Source organism: Oxyura jamaicensis, chromosome 4 (assembly GCF_011077185.1).
Source record: "Oxyura jamaicensis isolate SHBP4307 breed ruddy duck chromosome 4, BPBGC_Ojam_1.0, whole genome shotgun sequence".
In the NCBI taxonomy this organism is placed as follows: domain Eukaryota; kingdom Metazoa; phylum Chordata; class Aves; order Anseriformes; family Anatidae; genus Oxyura; species Oxyura jamaicensis.
In genome coordinates, this window is record NC_048896.1 from 76,203,155 (window position 1) to 76,220,571 (window position 17,417).

General features: G+C 36.5%; 1 long non-coding RNA gene across 1 annotated transcript; it reads left to right on the forward strand.

Annotated features, from left to right (window-relative positions):
* The first annotated feature begins 235 nt into the window (after positions 1–235).
* LOC118167212 lies at positions 236–15,021 on the forward strand. The gene is made up of 3 exons (XR_004751019.1): positions 236–472; positions 830–836; positions 14,988–15,021. It is a non-coding gene; the product is annotated as an uncharacterized LOC118167212 (long non-coding RNA).
* Positions 15,022–17,417: the final 2,396 nt, after the last annotated feature.

Consider the following 17,417-nt stretch of genomic DNA (forward strand, 5'->3'; position numbering starts at 1 on the left):
CAGTGTTTGAGCAAGGCAGGGGCCAGACGGGAGGCAAGAGGTATGCCTGTGGGGAGCGGGAAAGTACACCATCACAGTTTTGCAATCTAAACAAGACAAACTTTTTTAAACGTATATATATTGCAAAGAAAATAAAGTTTGAGCATGCATGTTAATACATTTTGTGGTGGTTTTACCTTGCTGGGCAGTTGTTGAACTCCAGCACAACCGCTCTCAACTTCCTATTAACAAGTGATGTTTGGCCACGTCCTGGGAAGCAGGGCCTCAATACGCGTAGCGGTTGTTTCGGAGGACAGATGTCTTCACAACAAGAGCCCCCATTTCTCCTTCCCCTTTCCCACCTTTTATTGTTGAATGTGACACCATATGGTTTGGAATATTCCTTTGGTTGGTTTAGGTCAGCTGCCCTGGTGGTGTCTCCTCCCCACCTCTTGCCCAGCTCCAGCCTGCTGGCTCTTGGAGATTGGAGGGAGTCTTGGTGCTGTGCCAGCACTATTCAACAATAGACACAACAGTGGTGTGATACCAACGCTGTTCTAACTACAAGTGCAGAGCACAATACTTTATGGGCAGGGAAAGTTATCTCCATCCCAGACAGACCCAGTACACTTCTACTGGATTATAATACCAGTTAATTTCCTGTAATAATGTGAGAGCTGATTTCAGAGGTTTTTAAATGGTGTAGGGTGTTGTGTGCTTGTATGTGTATTTGTGTGTTGCAATGGGGCATACTCAATGTAGCTCTAAGCACAATTGGTCATCTAGTGATTCATAAACCATGAAAATTCAGGGACAAACATAAGGGACTAAATCTTCTGTGATTTCATAGTTACACAGTTCTATCGGAAGTCTTAGGTTATGTACTGTTTTGAACTTGCAGCTGCTCAGGTAATTTCTTAAAGAAATCTCTCAAGATGGCCTGGAAAAGTCAAGAAAAGTTTCAAATTTCTCAGTACCAAAAAGCAAAGGGAATTTAATTTGTCTAAAATGTTATATTTAAAAGCATCTTACTCTTTTTAGTGAGTTTTTGAAAGCCTAATTCATATATTTTACAAATCTTTACTTTAATCATCCTGCCTGGCCATTAAGGGGAACACAAAGAAACAAAGACTCTTTTGTTAGATACGGCTGGTTGCATGGATAGTTACAGGTAGTGAGGAAAGGAACATAGAGAATTTCTTGTTGTTCTCTGTTCTTGGAAAATTTACTCTGCTTTCAGACCACTGAATGAACTGCATATATGAAATTAAAGTGTGAAATCTGTCAGGTCGTTCTTCAAAGTCATTGGTCTAAAAAGAACCTCCCAGTTTTCAGACTACATTATATAGTCTACTGCTGTTTTTTAAAATTGAAAGGTTTTTCATTCTTTACCATTTTTTATTTTTTTTTCCTATGAATTTTTCTTCCTTTATTTTTTTTTAAATCCAGGAAACCTCTTTATTTTTTTCATATCTTTGAGCACTTTTCAATCCCTACATTATGTTTCATTTATCTAAATATACTCTGTATACTTTAAGAAGCTATCTTTAGAGATGTTAAGCAGCTGCAGCTCTCAATGATTTCTGTTAAGAAAGAATATTGCAAAAGTATATCTAATCTGTTCTTCCTGTCATTGTTTTTGGAGGGAGAACTAATGTGGAGACAGCTAAATTACTTTTTATATGTAAAAGCTTGATTAAAAAAGATGTACCAAATGCTTTTAAGGCTTTCTAGTATACCAGTGACTATGATGACTGTTTTAGGGACACTTAAATGAGTTTTAAACTTCCATGTCACATCCATTTTGGAGGGATGCTCCTGCGTACCAAAAAGTATAAAAGTTTATGCTTTCTGGTCCCTTCTTGACATGTCTACATTATAGCAAAAACAGGCAAGTAGGTAAGCCTTGTCAGTGTTGTTTGTGCAAGTCGTACCTTGACTCCTCTCCAAGATATAACTGTGCAAAAATTAAATATGCTAAGCTATTCTGATATGCTTTCTCCTTTAAGCTCTCCCCTTCCTAACACTTCTTACATATTGTATTTATATATGCGGTCCACTATATATTTATATGTATAGTCCATGAAAATTCAGAGACCTCCAGGGCAAACAGCGATTTGCTCTTTATATGTTAATTTTATTGTCAATCTGTGTCCTAAGAACTTCCAAACAGATGAGACAGGTTACAAACAGGTTAAAGTGAGGTGAGGGATGCTATGTTTAGACAATTTTTATGCATTGATAGACATAGCAAAACATTTTTTCTCACCATTGACAAATTGTAGTTTACTAATAATTTGTTTCTAATTTTAACTTTCTTAAAAAACATATTTCATTGCAATTCACATCTTGCAATTGTATAAAACTGGCAGGTGAAGAAACTATAAAAACATGGAACTTATTGTAGAAAAAGATATCAAGGTCTTTTAAAATATATTTTAACTGCCACTTTTGCAAGGTGTTTGTAGTTCAGAAAGGGCTGTTAAACCATAGGAATGGAATGCCTGAAGCAGACTAAGTTCAGAGAAGTTTTTGAAATAAAAATTTAAATTCTTGCTTAATGTTTTTAGTTAGAAGTGTAAAATAGGCTTCAACTTAGGTAATTAATACCGTATAAATAATAATCTCTAAGGGTCTCTTATTTTTTTCCAAATAGTCCCGCACAGATCAAAATTGCTTCCTCCACCACCTCCACCTCCTTTCAAGGAGAGGTTAAGGTAGAAATTCTTATTGAGCCCCTTAGGGTTCAATTCACCTGGGAAGTAGCTGTGACCTTCAGTACTGAGCAGGTCTCTAACAAAGAGGCAGCTGGTGTTTCTGTGGCACTTCAACCTGTTCAGCTGCAGTGTTACTTGACATGCAAAGTATGTGGGTGTTATATTGATGTAGGCCAGTCTGATCTTGGTGAGGGGAAAGGGAAAACAGACTTTGTTGTAGAAAATGGAAATGACAGACTTTTTACCAATGCAGTTTAAGGAAACTCTTAATATGGAATAAATGGATCTTAAAGACCCTCTTACGTTTTCCAGCAAAAATAGATTGCCCTAATTTTTATCAGATTTTATGTAAATGTTTAGCTCTGCATGGATGACTAACAGTAAACCATAGGAGGAATGGGGTGCAACAATACATACAAATACGACCTCTGATGGGCCTGATCTAAAACATACCAAAATAACTAGGAATCTCTTTGTTCATTTAATGAGCTTTTGCAATAGCTAATGTGTCTTTTAAAAATGCATTGGCTATTCCATAACAAAGCATTAGAGGATTCTGGCCATGTGCCACAGGTCCAAAACAGTCCAAAACAACTTTTAAGCCATCTTTGTGGTAATGTGTCCTGTTCTCAAACAAAAAATGGTCCTGTAGGAGTGAAAATGTCCACTGCTGTTTCAGTGCTCTGCATTCGTTGTCCTGCATAACATATATTATAAAAAGGAAAACAAAATATCTCTTACAGCTTTTTTAGATGAATTGGGTGTAGGATTGTAGCCATTGTACAGTCAAATGCCTTGATTATTTGCAGAAGTTAAACTTTCAAACTGCATTATTTAATAGAACTTTCCTGAAACAGTTAAAACATTATATACTTAACTGCTATAGAGCATCTTTTAAAATTATAGCTGTGAAAATAATGAAAATGAAAATTGTTATTTTGTTTCCCTGAGAAAGTGTTTTCTTAGATAGATTATGTGGTTCTTGCACAGCAATTTTAATTGTATTGTTCTATCTTAACAATTCCAGTTTATCTCACTGGAAATAAGGATAAATAAATATCAGATTAATTTTGACCCCCCATACTGTTCATATCTAAGCCATTACTTGGAATCACAATATTTACATTTTTTGACTGTACATCATTATTCTAGTTCTAGTAGAGCTCACTGGTATTTACCAGGAGGGTGAGGGGGATGGAGAAGGACACAGGAAGCAAATTAAAATGTATATATATATATATATAAGATAAGGAACTAGTCACAGTGGTGCAGCAGCTGTAGACAGAGGAAGAAGATTGGAAAAAAGAAGCATCTCTATTTGATCATCATTGCTAGCATAATGGTAATATCTTTACTGTCTTAACATGTTTTATTTGCTGTTTACATATCAAATCTCAGAATTTAATATCATTGAGACTACAGGAGAAGGGAAAGAATGACAGGGGACAAAAAATGTCAATGACATAACTGGTGTATTTTTAAGAAAACACTAACATCATCATTACCAAAGCTAAAGTACCAAGAATTTTTTAATCTTTAAAAGAAAATAACCAAAGTGTATGCTATTTAAATATCTAATTTTTCAAATTATGTTTCTATTAGGCAATTATATTTAACTTAAAATAAGGAAAGTTGCCTTGTAGAATAACTCAGAGAAATATCCTACTATTACACTAAGTTTCATTTTTTATTTGTTGGTACTCACACAGATATTTGAAATACAGCTTCATGATGAGAAAATATTTTCTTTACATGCAAATGTTTTAGTGAAAGAAAGTTGCATTACTTGACAGCGTGATATTTCTGGTGAACTGGAACCAGTAAAGTAAGTTAAAAGTAAACAAACAAACAAACAAAAAAACTTTCTTATGGCTGGAAGCTGTGGAACTTCTCATGAGAAAATTGCAGCACTGAGATCACTACCAATGCTGATTGGTTCTACGTTCCTCTTTGCCGGGATGTGAAGAATCAATATACTTCTAGGTCAGATCTATTTTAGCAAAAGGAGAAGTGGAAAAGAAGCTAGAAAAGGAAATGACAGAAGGTATGAATTTACCGCTGAATACATAAAATCCAAGGTTTCTTTATTATTATTATTATTATTATTTTTTTCTGAAAAATATATGCACTTATCATAGCTGAAACCATACATTTCTAAATATGGCATTTGATCAATCTTCCTTAGTTAAACACTTAAGATAGCAGTACATAACAAGATAACATTTTCTAATGAAATATCAGCCTTTCAGGTTATTTTATTATAGGTTAAGATCTTTTAATCTAAGGAATACTCCTTAAGGTCCTTGCAAAAAAAATGCAGTAATGGCTTTTTTCTCCTCCCAGCATTTTCTCCTCCCAGATTGTACCCCACTGTTAAATTATGCTAAACTAGTTTTACACTGCCAAAATCTTGTCACAGGTCTAGTTAGGCTAAACCAGACCTATGCCTTTTGTGGATCAACAAACAGACTTTCCTTTCACTCATTCTTCTGCAGTGCAAAATCTTAAACTCATGCTTTTCTGAGAGCTGTTCCCCTTTTCTGAGAGCTGTTCCCCCCCCCCCCTTTTTTTTTTTTTTCCTTTCCTGCTGTTACTCTGGATTTGGGGGGGATTTTTACTAGCTCATTGAAATGAATCAGCTGCTGGTATACAAAGCTTTAATATGGTATTAGCACAGTGTAACCTGATACCAGGAAGACTTTATTATTTTGCTGTAAATGTGTGTTCTCATAAGGTCTATCATATTTTGACCGTAGAGATAGAAACTAATGAGGATTAACACATGGGTACCATAGTGTTGATGTTGCAAGATGCAGTCCCCATTTAAGAAGAAACTGAGAACTTTTACACTTCTTTAGTATGGGATGTACATACTAAAGCACATTCCATTTTTACATTTGGGATGTAAAATACACTGAGGTGCAAGTATGCATGTTTGTTATAAAGCATAGACATCTTTGATAATCTTTCATTAGCAATGAATGATCTTATAAGGATTCTAATTCCAATAGAGGTGTCAGTATTCTTTTAGTTTAGTCACCATTTAATTAAGCTTCCTGGGAATTAATCCCAAGTCCTCAATCACTGGAAGTTCCTGACACATAAATCTAGGGAAAGAGACCTAGACAATTTCAGGAGCTTGATATACACTGCCCTTGCTTCTGAGCATGAAGACCGGTGGAGCTTTCTGAAGCCTGTCCAGCAGTTTTGTTGAGTGTTTTGGTTGAACCATTATTTTCAGAAAGGGAGAGCAAGGCAAAGCAAGACTGACTCCAGTCTAGGGGTGGGAGAGGGGAAGAAGACAGTGAAAAAAATGTATATAGAAGGATTTACTACACTGGGAAAAGGTAATAAAGGAGTTTATTAAGACTACATAAGAATACCTGCTGAGCATTGATTAAAGTCAAATGATCTCCATCCCCCCCTTTTTTTGTTGTTTGTTTTTATATGCTTATTAATGAAATAACAAGGAAACAAAGGTCTTTTAAGAAGTCTATTTTTTTTTTGTTTGCATAAGTAATAATTGCTTTATGACCATAATAAACCTTTCCAATCCTTAGATCAGCTGTGATAAAAAGTAAAATGGGGTTTATTGAGCATTGTTCAAGTCTAGATAATTCTAAGAAACCTTAAAAAAAATAATGTATCTTAATACTTCTCTGAGAAGCTTCAATCTAATGCAAACCATGTTCTTCTGCATTTTAGTCTGAAAACATTTATTTTTAACAAGAATTGTATATTCTAAAAACTCAAAAAGCTTAATTTATTTTGGAACAAAATATTTTATATTTTTCAGAAATAATTTAGCTTCCCTCCCCCCCCCCCCCCCCCCCCTTCCCCGGTTATTGTTTGTTTTATTTTTATTTCTGTAAAGAACAAAGCCATTTTCAAAATAAATAAGATGCATTTTCAGGACATGAAAAGAAAGCATACCAGCATTTCCAAATAGAGTTGTTTTACTGAGAAATTAAAATTTTTTGATTTAATTGAAGTGCTATGCCCTTTTTTTTTTTTTTTTGGGGGGGGGTCAGCTGAAGCTATTCATTGAATTCAGTATATTTCATAGACAAGTCTAATTCTGTTTTAGTAGATTTAATTTTTATTTAAAATATCACATTTTAAATCAAAAAGTAAGATAAGTGTGTATATACTTCTTTAATTATAAAAGCACAGCAACAGTTTCATGTTCTTATATTTATCACTTCAATAGTATTTGTCAATCTAATTCAAAATAAATATTCACATTCTGTTTTATGCATGCTACATGTATCATACATTACTTTCAGTATGTAAATGATTTACATTCTTCTCAATCATAAAATATTAATTAAATATTCAATTAATTTTATATTGCTTTAATGGCATTGTAATTTACTGTTAAAGCAATTGCAAGCACTTATGATAGAAAATATGAGTTCAGGAAAGGAATAGATGTAAATTAAAAATAAAGAAAAAAAAAACTAATAGTAAAGCAAATTATTATTTTCCTTCTCTTTGTCTGGCATACAGTTGATATTGTTTGTGAAACCCCATTGGATTGTACACTAAGTACTGATTTTGTGTCTTTAATGGCTTCTTTAATTCTTTTAACTGTACCAAATGCATTAGCCAGATTTAAATCTTACTCTCTTAACAGGTTTTTTCTCTCTCTCTCTGGGCTTGAAGTTATTTGTCTTTTTAGCTATTTAAACGTGAATCATTCTATAAGCCAGTGAACTAAAAGTCCACATAAAGATAAATTCCTGAAAAAGTTTCCTCCTTATCATTTGGTTCTCAGAGGTTTTGCTTTCCGAAGGCAATAACAGTTTCTGCAAAAATATTTGTCCCTAGTCCAAGTATTTATCAAGTACAGCAAATGTTTTATCCAAAGATGTAAAATTAGGAAGGACATTTGATATGGCAGGTAAGTTATAAAAAGCCCTTTCTTGATTCAGACTTCCAAAAGTGCAGAGGAACTAAAAGTGACAGAAATCCCACAGAAATGATTTTGATTAAGTGAAAAATCAATTAGTATATTCCCAGGGCTAATATCACTCATCCATCTGTTGAATAAGAAAGCTCATAACCATTTAATGGAACTTCCACTGTTTATACCTTGCTGTGATGTTACTACTGCTGCATATGAGCAGGACAAAAGGCGCTAAAAAGGGTAAGATTCAGAAAATAGATTAACACTGCATAAAATATATATATATATATATATAGGAATTATGAGTATATATATATATATAAATTCTGATTATTCATGATATTTTTCATAAGCAATTTATTGTCATAAATCATATGATATCATTATTTTGATATATTATTACATGATTAATAAATTAAATCAAGATGAAAATATGATTGTAGCTCTTGTTAATATATGTATTGGTAGTTTGGATAGGCAAGACTGGGCAAGTGACAAACTATGGCATGTCAGCAACCCAAACATCTCACCAAATTATGGTCCTTATCTTTATCTCCCAGGTATGTCATAGAGCACATGGTACTCTGTGGTGTTTTTACCTTCCTGGGCAGCTGAACTGTGCCACACCCACTCTCTCACTCTCCTTCCTCAAAGAGCAAGGGAGAGAAAATACGATCAAGACTTCTCATGGGTTGAGATAAGGACAGGGAGGTCACTCATCAATTGTTGTCATGGGCAAAATGGAATTGGCATAGGGAGATTAGTAAAATTTATTACCTATTACTAACAGGTTAGAGAAGTGAGAAACAAACAAACAAACGCATTAAAAACACCTTCCCCTCATGCACCCTCTTCTACCTCCTCCCCCCAAGCAGCACAGGAAATGGGGGCTGCAGTCAGTCCCTAATGCTTCATCTCCACTGCTCCTTCACAGTCACTCTCTGCCCTTGCTTCACGTGGGATCCTTCCATGGGTTGCTGTCCTTCCCAGACTGATCCTGTGTGGGCTTCCCACAGGCAGTAGCTCTTCAAGAACTACTCCAACATGGGTCCATCTGTCAGGAGCAAACTGCTCCAGCACGGGTCCCCCATAGGCGGCAGCTTCCCCCAGACTCCCTGGTCCTGCATGGACCCCTCCACGGGCTGCAGTTCCAGCCAGGGGCCTGCTCCTGCGGGGGCTCTCCATGGGCCGCAGCCTCCTCCAGGCCACATCCATCTGCTCCACCAGGGGCTCCTCCACAGGCTGCAGCGTGGAGATCTGCTCCATGTGGGACCCATGGGCTGCAGGGGGACAGCCTGCTCCACCAGGGGCCTCTCCACAGGCCACACAGAAACTTTTGCTGCAGCGCCTGGAGCACCTCCTGCCCTCCTTTTCCACTGACCTTGTTGTCTGCAAGGCTATTTCTCTCACATTTTCTCACTCCTCACTCTCCCAGCTGCTGTTGTACAGCAGTTTTTTTCCTTTCTTCAGTCTGCTTTCCCAGAGGCCCAACTAACATCAATCACTAGCTCGACTCTGGCCAGCGGGAGGTCCCTTTGGAGCCGTCTGAAACTGACTCTGACCTGACATCTTCTTCTTCAGGGGCAGCTTCTGGATTCTCTTCACAGAGGCCACTCCTTTAGCCCCCTGCTAGCCAAACCTTACCACATAAACCCAATACATACTCTTCTGTTTATATGGATGGAGGCTCTGAGAAAAAGTCTTTTTGAATGTTTTTGAAGTGTGATTTTAAGTGAGAGAAAAAAGAGCTTTTCATAAAAGATGCAGAGGATTCCTGAGGGAGCCCGTAGAACATTGATGAAATCAAATTTGTTATATCAATAACAGGTAAGTGCAACAATTTCATCAGTAATGTCATGTGACTATAATTTCTCCCTAGGTTATATTTAAAAGCTGATTTTACCTTAAAAAAAAATCAGAAAGAACAAAATGTTTAATCCCCAGATACTTAATGTTTACCTCAAACAGCAGAGAAAAATTAATGGGAACATTAGTGAATAGTATGGCAAACTATATATTGTGATATGAATATTAAATATATCTAAATGTAACACTTAGATTTTCAACAGGACTTTAGCAAGACTTATTTAATGTAGCCTGAATCTTTACTTTACCTATGAAATCTAGAGCAGATATGTTACTAAGGACCACAGTATAAAAAATTAGTCTAATCATAAAACAGTGAATTGTGAAAGAACACAGCACAGGTTGAGCTTGACATATGAAATGTAGTCTCCTTTTGTAACTTGATGATTATTGCTATTTTTAGTAAATAGGGTTTAAGCACCTGCTTTGCTCTCATAATTTCAACATCTGTGGAAGCTTTTTTGTGCTTTATAATTCAGTAAAAGGCCCTAGCAACGGTCTCTGACTGCTTCATTTATCACTGTAACACTTGGTACTGCATTTTGAATTGATTGTTTCAAAGATGCAACCTACTTTGAGTTCAGTGGGTAATTTTATGCATTGTTTGAAATGTCTTGCTTCATGGTAATAATGAATTCTTTTTTTCTGTTATTCATTAAGGTCTAAGTAATAAAACAGTTTGGAGAGTAGGTCTCAGCCTCTAAATTAAGATACATACCTTTTTTCAACAGAGACTGAAAATCCTATATGGTGTTCCTCTAAGGAGCATCTCAGCTGTTTGAACTGCACTAGTTAATTTGCAGCAGAAGTTATGATTTCTAAATTGCAAAGGAGAAACATGTGCACTATAGTACCGACTGATAATAAAATTCCTAATATGTTCCGTCTTCATAAAAATAAAGAATTTCTTACAACTTAATTGACTTTGTCATCTTTTCAAGCTTCTCTAGAGGCTGCTTTTTAAACCTTGAAAGTTTGCCTTCAGGCTGCTGTAGAGGAGACTGTTCCTTGTATATTACATATCACAGAAAAAAAATATATATATTTTGGAAATATATAATGAAGCATTTTGTGCTGAGGTGAACATTTAGAAATATCATACCAATAATGGTGCAAATTGCAAGAACTGTTTTGGATATAGGAATTTAAATTCACTAACCTTCAAGATACCTATTTTTAAGCCTAATTTCACAGGTCTTTATAGTCAGTGATTAGCCAGTCATTATATTTTTCAATGTTAATGAAGAGTCTGTTCATTTGAGAATTACAGGGGTTTTGTGTGCTTGAGAAAAAGATGTCTCCTCACCCACCTCACCCTGTCCTTGAATCCTGGTCTTGTAAAAACTTACATGTTTATGAAGCACTGTGTGTTTGCAAATACTAATCAACATGTATTAAAGAGAGGGAGGAAGTAGGATGAAACTGACAGTTTTAAATTTTAAACTTCCCTGCCTTTTTATGATAAATTGTACTTAAAAATATGAATAATATTTTTGTCTTTGACAGCAGGTAATGGCTGGTTTATTTGAGGCATTACATTAGTGGCAATAATATCTTCTATGAAAGTTTCAAAGTTGTGTTGATTTTTTTTTTTTAACTTGGAAAAGGAGAAAAAAAAAAAACAACTTTCTTTCCTTAATTCCATTAGCAAGGGACACTTAATATACTTCTCAAGTCAAGAACAGGAAGAACATAAGGTTTTGATATATCTTTCAAAGAATCATAGAATCATTTAGGTTGAAAAAGACCCTCAAGACCAAATCCAACCATCAACAATTAACCATTAATCTTTTATATTCTGTCTTTTTCCTGATGCCAGGATGGTAGAATATGGATGAACGACTAGGTGAAGTTAATTCTGGGTTCACCAAGGCACAGACTTCAGAACCATTCTTAAGTACTAATAAATCACTGTGAATTCAAATGAAAGTGGAATTACTAAATTTAAAAAATGTAGGAAAGTATTTTATTTCAGAGTAAAGGTCAAATTGTAGAAGAACTTTAGTTGTCTTTTATTAATCTTTAATCCAAAGCACCAGGCATAATGTTCTGAGAGTAAAAAACAAAAAACAAAAACAAAAACAAAACAAAACAACAACAACAAAAACTTATTATTGGCAAAAGTAGGTGTTAAAATACTTAAGTACTTTTTTGAAAAGCCTGTAGTGTTCTACAGACATTGGAAAAGGGTGAATAAAAGAAAGTTAACCTAACAAATTCATAATTAGAACAGTAATTCATAATAAGAAGAGTAATTATAAAAGAGTGAAAGATTTCTTCCCAACATTGCTATTACAGGAAGGAAATTAGTACCAGAGAACAAAGATATTTCCTGTCCCTGCTATTTTACCTAGTATTTCTGCAAAGAACTCCACTACTCTGTTTTCTGCCTATGAGTTCAAAACATTCAAAATGACTCCATAATTTTATTTATATCAGTTTAAAGTCAAACTACCCCAAATTAACCATACACAAAACCATTATTTTTCCATATTTTCAGATTTTATCCTATTTTTCTTTAAGAGTACATCATAGCCCACTTCACTATATTTTATTTTAGAAGATACAAAAACATAAGTGTTCTGGTTTAACCCAGCAGGGTTTAACCCCGCAGGTTACCACACAGTGGGTTACCATTCACTCCCCACTACCCTTGCAGTGGAATGGGGAGAGAATCAAAAAGGAAAAAAAAAAAAAGCAGTAAAAAGTAAAAAACAACAACAACAACAAAAAAACCTTGTGTGTTGAGATAAAGTCAGTTTAATAGGCCAGAAAATGAATGGAGATTGCAGTAGTAATAATAATACATAAAACAAGTAGTGTACAATGCAAAACTAGTAGCACACCGCTCACTGACTTATGCCCGGCCCATCCCAAGTAGCAGTCCCCCTGCACTGGCCAGCCCTCCTAGTTTTTATTGTTCAGCATGTCATATACTAAGTAATATCCCTTTGGCCAGTTTGGCTCAGCTCTCCTGGCTGTGTGCCCTGTCAGAAACCTGTGCACCCTCAGCCTTCTCACTGGCAGGGCAGCATGAGAAGATAAAAAGTCCTCAGCTCTGAGCAAGCACTGCTACGCAACAACTAAAACACTGGTGTGTTATCAGCATTATTTTTCTCATAAATCCAAAGCACAGCATGTACCAGCAACTATGAAGAAAATTAACTCTATCCCAGCTGAAACCAGGACAATAGGACTGAGACAAGCATACTGTGTATTGCTATCATGTAGTTCCAGCTATTGCAAGAAAGCATATGATATAATACCTTTTTGGGGAAAAAATAAAATCCATCCTCAAAATAGCTAGCTTTATGCCCTCCCACTCAACATTTCCAGAGCATGATTATACTGATGGGTAAATACCATCTTCATTCTAAACTAAATTTAATGATGGGCAATATATGTCAACTTGTTCCTTGTGCTGGTGCAGTTCTTTTTCTTAAATAGTTTTTCTGGCTCTCTAGTTTTTGCCTTCAGAGAACAATCATATTTCCTCCAACCATTAATTTTCCTAAGCTACATGAACTAATCTTTCCACCAAAACACGATTTGCTTAGCTTTATCTTTAATGACATAAGGCTTGAATATACACATGCTTTATTTAGCAGGGAGATAAGCTGCAGGAAGATCCACTCGTGGTCCCAGAAGCTGTCAGATCATTATCTAGAGATGAGATCTGGGGCATCTTGTACAATCTTTTTTTTTCTTTTTTTTCTTTTTTTCTTCTTTTTTTTTTTTCTTCAAGCAAAACAAGCAGAAAAGGACAAGGAGTGAATGGATGTACTTCTATCCTTGAGAAAGAGTAGGAAGAGGAAGGCACAGATCTGCAACTTCAGAACAGGTTCTTTGCCCTGGTAGAAGACAAGGGAAAAAGACTATGTAGGATAGCATCAGAGCCAACCAAACCTGAAATACCAGTCAACATCGAGATCAAGCACCAGGTAGATGGAGACTCCTTATGATGGAGAATGGAGGTCCCCATCTGCCAGTCCTATTTGCTGTCTAGGGAGGCTTATTGCTAGCCCGATGCTCTGATTCTAGATGTGGAGAGTCTGCTGAGGTTTGTCCAGTAGTCTTGCTGGACTTATCTTGCAGTCTTGGGCTATGTCTTGCTGCTGCACATCCATGTAGGTACCAGTGCTACTGCAAGGAGAGATGTTACCAAGATCAAGATGTGATCTTGATACGTGATTAAGAATGAGTACTCTGACTGTGAGGGTGAAGGCCATGGGAGCCCAGGTAGTGTCTTCTCAATCCTGATGGTGAAAGTGAAAGGCTTGGTTAGGAGCAGACAGATCCTGCAGGTTATTTACTGGTTGTACAGCTGGTGTCAGACAGAGATTTGGCTTTTAGATTACATGACCCTTTTGAAGGATTGAGGATAAGGCTGGGGCAAGCTTAGTTTTTAGGGTCTCAAAGTGAAAGGAAATAGGAGTGGAGGAAAACTGGAAAGATGTGTGACCACATGCTTATACTATGCCTTTTTAAAATGACAAATCAAATGCTTTCCTGTTTCATTAAAAATGTATTTCCCACAACAGTTATACCTTTTATATACCATTCAAACTATATCTTTTCATTTTTTTCTCTGCCTCCTTTTTCATGTAGCTGGAGTGGAAACCTAGTCTTCCAACAAATACCTCATCAGAAAGTGTGTATGGCTTATAAACCTTCAAGGATAGTATCACAATTTACCCTTGATGAACAGTGAGAAAGTCATATATAATGGTAATTAGTGAAGATTCTTCTTGTTGGGTATATGATAAACATAAGTGCCTAAGGGTAGATGGTATGTTGACAATGACAGGAATGTGTTTAATACAAGAAGCAAAGAGAAGCGGTACAGAGATAAGAAAGAATGCAGATTTAGTGAATTACAATGACATGAAGGAAGGTGCATACTTTCATCATTTGTCAGGAGGATGGATTCTTTTTCAACCTCATCTAACTCACATTCCCTGCTGATTTGCTGGTGGAGGGTTGTGGTTTTACCGTGCTAGGCAGCTGAACACCACAACCGCTCTCTCACTCCCCCTCTTCAGATGAGGAGGGGAAGAAGTAAAGGAAAGAACAACTCACAGGTTGAGATAAGGATAATTTAATTAAAGAGAAAAAATATATATATATATATATTGTTAAGGAAAGATTATTATTAATTAAACAATTCAACTAAAGGGAAAAAAAAGGAAAGGGGAAGAGGGACTGGGAAAGGGAATAACAAAACAAGTAAAGGCTATGTGGAAGTGCAGAGGAAAGAAATTACTCTCTACTTCCCACAAATGAGCGATGCTTGACCACGTCCTTGAAGCAGGGCCTCAACGCACGTAGCCGGTGTTCGGGAGGAGGACAGACGTCTTCACAATGAGAGCCCACCCCTCCCCTCTTCTTCCTTTTTCCACCTTTTATTGCTGAGTGGGACATCATATGGTATGGAATATCCCTTTGGTTGGTTTAGGTCAGCTGCCCTGGTGATGTTTCTCTCTCACTTTTTTGCCCACCCCCTAGGAGGGTTAGAGAGAGTCCTGATGCTGTGCCAGCACTTCTCAGCAGCAGACACAACACCGGTGTGATACCACCGCTGTTCTAGCTACAAGTGCAGAGCGCAGCACTGTATGGGCTGCTGCAGGGAAAGTTAACATCCCAGCCAGACCCAGTACAAGGGTGCTTGTGGGGAGGCATCTATACTCCACTCAAGACTGCATACTTCAGTCTGTAAGTTTTCCTCAGGGTATCATGATATTGTCCATTTTTATATATTTAACATGGACAATGCACAATCCATTTAAAAGGCAATATAACACTCCTCTTGCTTGTATGTATCCTACCCCACTCTCCAAAATATCTCTATTCCAGAACTTTTGACCATGAAACCCCATGTGGGCTTCCAATTGTAGAGATGTTGGCAGCATTGTTTCAACAGAATGTTGATTTTTAGAAGTAACTGAGGACAAGAAAGCAGTGGGTGTGAGGAGCTGTCATGGTATCAATCTGTTTTAACCCTAGCATCTACATAAACCACAATATGTATTCATAAACGGAGACAAATGAATTTAACAAGTAAAGATAAACGATCATGTGAAAATTGACTGCGCCACCAGAATCAAAAGGTAGTGATCAATGGTTTGACATCATCAGTGACCTTTAACAAAATAATACCTCAAGGGTCAGTGCTGGGACCAATAACATTCAATATCTTAATCAATGGATGATGACGTATTTCACCCTGAATATGTGTAGATATTAATTTACAAGGGGAGTGGTTGATATTCCAGAGAATATCAACTGTCAGAACTGCAGGTCAGAGGGACCTGAAGAAATATGACAACTGAGACAACAGAAATCTGTTGAATTTTAGCAAGTCAGATGTCAAACTTTGGACAAAATAATTACTATGCATCAGTACAGGCTAGAAAACCAGCTGGCTAAATAGCAGTATACCATGCATATAGTTATGATTCCCTCTTATCATCTGCCTGTCTCCAGTTCCTTGAAGTTTAGAGATTATGTCAGCCAGCAGTTTAATCTTTGTGTAATCCTCCTGGAAAAAGTGGTGGGGAGCTTACTGCAGCAGAACTAGCTCCAGGCAAAGTGCATCAACAGTATCCTGAAGCTTTTGATGCCTCTTTTGCTTCAACAGAATTGGGAATATATATGATCTCTCAAGTGATGGCTCTTCTTCATTGCCTACCTTCACTTGTTAGAAGAGATATTGGCTTAAGCTCAGCTTGGGGGGAATTTCACAGAATTCTTATTAAAATATAAATTCTTGCAGTAAATCTCTAACACTAGCAGCCTGATTCAAAGACCACTGAAAGCAGTGTACAGGAACTGGAGTGAATTATGTTCAATGTTAGTGTCAGTTCATTATTTATATGCATAGACTGGTCAGTAAATCTGTAGTAGTATCAAGAAGATGTATTTGTATACATTCATATGTAAAGGGGGGAGCATGCTCAGAAATTGACTGAGGAACCATGATACAAAATCAAAATAATCAAATTACATCCATGTGATACCTTCAAAGTAAAATAACAAATGCATGAATTTAAAGTATTTCTTCTGGGTTTATGATCTGAACGAGTTTTACTCTTTTAGCTGAGTGATCGAGGATATTCTCCTGAAGAGATGAAGAGGGCTAGTGATTGATGTACACTGATCTGTATCAGTGGATTGGATGGGGAAAGCAAGCAGATTGTTTTCTAGTATGACTAAACCTCAGTCATGTATCTAGTAATTCATGATGGGAAACTCCATGCATTGTTTCTCAAAAGAACTTGGAAGTCACAGGGAAAAGTTAACTGAAGAGTAAGTTCCCGAGGGGACACTGACCAAAGGTGTTAATACTGGTTGGCAGTACAGTGATCACATAATCTATTTATCTGCTGTCAGTGAACACTGTGGAATATAAGTAGTTAACAAGCATGAATGGTGTGAGAAACTAAGATGTTTGCAGGAAAAAAAAAAAGAAAAAAAAAGCACAGAACTGAAGATTGAGTCATTTGAAATACTAATAAAATCATTGCAATCATTATGCAAAATGAATTGGTGGAATTAAAACATGACTGGTATAGGCTATATTTGCTTTAACAAATACTTTGCTACAAAAGGAGTCTATTGGTAGATCAAAGTTGATTCTAAGGCTTATTTTATTTCCATTCTGTGCTGTTTGGAAGATTTTACTTCAGATCAGGCTTAATCTTCTCACCTGAGTGGAAAGTCCCCACTACACATATAGTTGGAATCATTCTGTAGAAGAACTATCAAACTTCTGCTTTTTTGAGTGTAGGCCCTCTGGGGAATCCTCCAGATGTATCACACTATTTTGTCACCTATCCCATGAAGATGATAGCAGCAGATGAGCGGGTATATTGGTTGCCCAAGAGATGAGGCATCTCTTGGTTTCTGTATTCTTGGTTTCCTATGTAAGGATTCCAGTGTGGGTGTCC